We start from the raw sequence: 6,000 nt of genomic DNA, 5'->3' as shown, positions 1-6,000 counted from the left end.
AAAATGCATTAGCTAAGTTAACTAAGTTAAGTATTGTCCACCTATTTAACCGTTCAATCATTCCAACTTTATTAAACCTTATCTTCCAAGCAAATCATTTAACCATATAAACTATCCACCTATTTAACTGTTCAGTCACTCCAACTATATTAAACCTCATCTACCTAGCAACCAATATAGTTTGTTTTTACTCTGTATGATACTTTACATCATATTTTTTGCATTTTCATGCACTGTATTTCCTTCAGGAAATGCTTTTCTAGTTATTATTATTATTCTTCTTCTAACGCACTTAATGCAGCTTCAACCGTTTAACGTAGAAACTTCATTCAAACTATGTTACGTAGGTCTTACTTAGGACATGTGAGCTTTGTATTTTTCAACTTTGTAACTTTTATACTTTTTAAACTATTAATTAAAAACGAATCAAAATTTCCCCATTGACTTAACATTATGATTATGACATCACAATACGGCCGTTAAGCAATTAGAATCCTACGGCAGGTGTTCGGGCCACCTGTTTCAACTGCCAGTCTCAGGCTTTAAGCATACAAACTGGCCCTATTAAGACTACACATCCTGTCCAACTGCTTCCTCTGCCAAAAACCGTTTCAAAATAAAAGTCCTCACTACAATATTTCACTGTTAAACAATTTAACCCTTTAAACTACTGAACTTTTTAACTGTTCAGCCATTGTAACTGTTACTTGTCATCAACTATGACTCCTACCCACTGTAGCTAGTTAGCATGGTTAGCATAGTTAGCATGCTAGCATGTTAGCATGCTAGCATGTTAGCATGCTAGTTAGCATTTTTTACAAAACTGCTAAAAATGATTAGCTAAGTTAGCTAAGTCACATGGTTAGCATAGTTAGCATGCTAACATGTTAGCATGCTAGTTAGCATTTTTTACAAAACTGCTAAAAATGATTAGCTAAGTTAGCTAAGTCACATGGTTAGCATAGTTAGCATGCTAGCATGTTAGCATGCTAGTTAGCATTTTTTACAAAACTGCTAAAAATGATTAGCTAAGTTAGCTAAGTCACATGGTTAGCATAGTTAGCATGCTAGCATGTTAGCATGCTAGTTAGCATTTTTTACAAAACTGCTAAAAATGATTAGCTAAGTTAGCTAAGTCACATGGTTAGCATAGTTAGCATGCTAGCATGTTAGCATGCTAGTTAGCATTTTTTACAAAACTGCTAAAAATGATTAGCTAAGTTAGCTAAGTCACATGGTTAGCATAGTTAGCATGTTAACATGTTAGCATGCTAGTTAGCATAGTTAGCAAAACTGCTAAAAATGATTAGCTAGATTAGCTAAGTCACATGGTTAACATAGTTAGCATGTTAGCATTGCTAACTACTAAAAATGCATTAGCTAAGTTAACTAAGTTAAGTATTGTCCACCTATTTAACCGTTCAATCATTCCAACTATATTAAACCTTATCTTCCAAGCAAATCATTTAACCATATAAACTATCCACCTATTTAACTGTTCAGTCACTCCAACTATATTAAACCTCATCTACCTAGCAACCAATATAGTTTGTTTTTACTCTGTATGATATTTTACATCATATTTTTTGCATTTTCATGCACTATATTTCCTTCAGGAAATGCTTTTCTAGTTATTATTATTACAGTGCATGAAAATGCACTGTACTGTTATTCCAAGGCATTTTATTATTATTATTATTATTATTATTCTTCTAACGCACTTAATGCAGCTTCAACCGTTTAACGTAGAAACTTCATTCAAACTATGTTACGTAGGTCTTAATTAGGACATGTGAGCTTTGTATTTTTCAACTTTGTAACTTTTATACTTTTTAAACTATTAATTAAAAACTAATCAAAATTTCCCCATTGACTTAACATTATGATTATGACATCACAATACGGCCGTTAAGCAATTAGAATCCTATGGCAGGTGTTCGGGCCACCTGTTTCAACTGCCAGTCTCAGGCTTTAAGCATACAAACTGGCCCTATTAAGACTACACATCCTGTTCAACTGCTTCCTCTGCCAAAAACTGTTTCAAAATAAAAGTCCTCACTACAATATTTCACTGTTAAACAATTTAACCCTTTAAACTACTGAACTTTTTAACTGTTCAGCCATTGTAACTGTTACTTGTCATCAACTATGACTCCTACCCACTGTAGCTAGTTAGCATGGTTAGCATAGTTAGCATGCTAAAATGTTAGCATGCTAGTTAGCATTTTTTACAAAACTGCTAAAAATGATTAGCTAAGTTAGCTAAGTCACATGGTTAGCATAGTTAGCATGCTAGCATATTAGCATGCTAGTTAGCATTTTTTACAAAACTGCTAAAAATGATTAGCTAAGTTAGCTAAGTCACATGGTTAGCATAGTTAGCATGCTAGCATGTTAGCATGCTAGTTAGCATTTTTTACAAAACTGCTAAAAATGATTAGCTAAGTTAGCTAAGTCACATGGTTAACATAGTTAGCATGCTAACATGTTAGCATGCTAGTTAGCATTTTTTACAAAACTGCTAAAAATGATAAGCTAAGTTAGCTAAGTCACATGGTTAGCATAGTTAGCATGCTAACATGTTAGCATGCTAGTTAACATTTTTAGCAAAACTGTTAAAAATGATTAGCTAAGTTAGCTAAGTAAAATGGTTAGCATAGTTAGCATAACTGCTAGCAAACATTGGAGCCATTCCAACTGTTAGTTATCGTCAACTATCTGCCTAAATAAGTTAACCATTTCAATTATCAACTTATTTAACTGTTCAGTCATTCCAACTATATTAAACCTTATCTACCAAGCAAATAATTTAACCATATGAACGCATCATATTTTTGCATTTTCATGCACTGTATTTCCTTCAGGAAATGCTTTTCTAGTTATTATTATTATTCTTCTAACGCAGCTAATGCAGCTTCAACCGTTTAACGTAGAAACTTCATTCAAACTATGTTACGTAGGTCTTACTTAGGACATGTGAGCTTTGTATTTTTCAACTTTGTAACTTTTATACTTTTTAAACTATTAATTAAAAACTAATCAAAATTTCCCCATTGACTTAACATTATGATTATGACATCACAATACGGCCGTTAAGCAATTAGAATCCTATGGCAGGTGTTCGGGCCAGCTGCATCAACTGCCAGTCTCAGGCTTTAAGCATACAAACTGGCCCTATTAAGACTACACATCCTGTCCAACTGCTTCCTCTGCCAAAAACTGTTTCAAAATAAAAGTCCTCACTACAATATTTCACTGTTAAACAATTTAACCCTTTAAACTACTGAACTTTTTAACTGTTCAGCCATTGTAACTGTTACTTGTCATCAACTATGACTCCTACCCACTGTAGCTAGTTAGCATGGTTAGCATAGTTAGCATGTTAGCATGCTAGCATGTTAGCATGCTAGTTAGCATTTTTTGCAAAACTGCTAAAAATGATTAGCTAAGTTAGCTAAGTCACATGGTTAGCATAGTTAGCATGCTAGCATGTTAGCATGCTAGTTAGCATTTTTTGCAAAATTGCTAAAAATGATTAGCTAGGTTAGCTAAGTCACATGGTTAGCATAGTTAGCATGCTAACATGTTAGCATGCTAGTTAGCATTTTTTATAAAACTGCTAAAAATGATTAGCTAAGTTAGCTAAGTCACATGGTTAGCATAGTTAGCATGCTAGCATGTTAGCATGCTAGTTAGCATTTTTTGCAAAACTACTAAAAATGATTAGCTAAGTTAGCTAAGTCACATGGTTAGCATAGTTAGCATGCTAGCATGTTAGCATGCTAGTTAGCATTTTTAGCAAAACTGTTAAAAATGATTAGCTAAGTTAGCTAAGTCACATGGTTAGCATAGTTAGCATGCTAACATGTTAACATGCTAGTTAGCATTTTTAGCAAAACTACTAAAAATTATTAGCTAAGTTAGCTAAGTAACATGGTTAACATAGTTAGCATGTTAGCATTGCTAACATGCTAGTTAGCATAACTACTAAAAATGAAAACATTAGCTAAGTTAACTAAGTTAACCCTTAGAACCCTAAGCTGTTTTTAGGGCATTTTCACTACCTTTATTCATAAGGATTTATTCTGGTCATTGTAAGTGCCACACACATATATTATATATTGTTTTTTTCAGGAGAGTTTAGGCTATTCAGATCTGCCATCATTTCATGTATTAATACTAGCATTGATTTTATTTTGATTTTTAAAGAATTAAAATATAAAAAGTGTATTATAAAAATTCTTATATTTCGACATGTATCTCACCACTGCAAGCTCACAGCTCTACATGCATTTCATGTGTGTGTAGGGCAGACTGTCCTGAATCGGGCAATATAATTGCCATGTTGGAGGGATACTCTGGGGCTGAGCAATTTACAGAAATATTTGCTGTGTGATTTACGGAAATAAATGCCATTTTTTATTTATTGATGAAAAATGAACTTTCTGCGCTCCATATCTGTGACACGAACTGATCTGACCTGACTTGACCCGAGGTTGCGTGTTAGCCTGCGTGCCTGTGTGTATGCAGTCATAATAATTCTCAACTGTGTTCGAGTTATCAAGGAACTGCACGATATCGCTGTTGCTAGCCAACTAGCAAACAAACGTTTAAAAGAAAGTTGACACCGACGAGCCCTCGCCGCGACACGATGCCTCCCCTCAGCTGTGCACCAGGCTGCGACTCCTGCGTCCTTCTCAGCGAAAAGATAGTGGAACTCGAAGCCAGAATAGCGACCCTCCATCAGATTGAGAAGGATGAACAGTTCCTCGACACCATTCTCTCCGTAAGTAACGTTACCTCTCTTACACATACTAATGCCAGATGCCCTGATTTCACTCTGTCCTCCAATACTTTAACCATGCCATGCACTAATGCAACTTCTGTCCCTGTTGCCTCTCCCCGGCCTCTGCTGAGAACCAAGCCTGCTCTGCTGGCCAGCTCCACTCCACATCAGCCTGAGCCATGGCGTAGAAGCAAGCATCACAAGCACGGCAGACGGTCCGGACGGCACTCAGGCCCAGCCCAACCTATACGACTGGAAAACCGCTACGCCATTCTGACCGAGGATGAGGAGCCCCTCCTGCCCCGAGACAACCATCCTGGTCCCTCCTCAAAGTCGGCGCCCCCCCGACCCCCACCTCCCCGGACCTCATCAACCTCCACCCTGGTCATCGGCAGTTCCATGGTTAGAGACCTCTGCATTCCCCCATCATGTAGCGGTCCCTCCAAGGTCTACTGCTTCCCTGGTGCCAAGGTCCTTGACATCCAGCAGAAACTCCCAAGCATCCTGGCCTGCCACATCAAGGTCAACAACATCATCGTACACGTGGGCACAAACGACATCAGAGATAAGCAGTCAGTAGCACTGCAGGAAAACTACAAAACTCTCATCACCACCCTGATGGGCACAGAAAAACGCTTTGTCATCTCTGGGCCTCTCCCTACCTACAGAAAAGGTGCTGAGAGATGGTCCAGACTGTTCGATCTCCACACCTGGCTCAAACGCTACTGCGCTTCCCTAAGCATCCCCTATGTCAACAACTGGGGCTTGTTCTGGGAGAGGCCCAGTATGCTGAAGCGTGATGGTCTCCACCCAAACCAACATGGAGCCAGGCTACTCTCTGACAACATAGCGTCCACACTGAGGCATTGACATTCTGTAGAAAATATTACAGATTCACGCCCCCCAGGTATTGATTCGAATGGCATTATACATGTGGATGGGTCTGAGAATGTTTTCTGCAGGGTAACATACAATACTACTACCATAGATCAAGCTGCTTCATGCAATAGCATGACTTATGCTTATAGTTCTATTCCAACGTTGATTTCTACCAAACGTATAGTAAAAAGAAAAGACAAATTTAAAACTAGAAACCTAACAAATATTCTTTCCATACCTCAGCATATTCCTCAAAAGCCAGAGGCATTTTCAGCTAACATGGGTTTACTGAATATAGGTGCACTTACTACCAAAACCTTTGCAATCAATGATTT

The sequence above is a fragment of the Alosa pseudoharengus genome, unplaced genomic scaffold (genome assembly GCF_046254945.1).
Source record: "Alosa pseudoharengus isolate Yale_2024_CS ecotype anadromous, Long Island Sound unplaced genomic scaffold, YU_APseudo_1.1 YU_APseudo_1.1_scf_3, whole genome shotgun sequence".
Classification (NCBI taxonomy): domain Eukaryota; kingdom Metazoa; phylum Chordata; class Actinopteri; order Clupeiformes; family Clupeidae; genus Alosa; species Alosa pseudoharengus.
Note: the sequence above shows the minus strand (reverse complement) of the source record.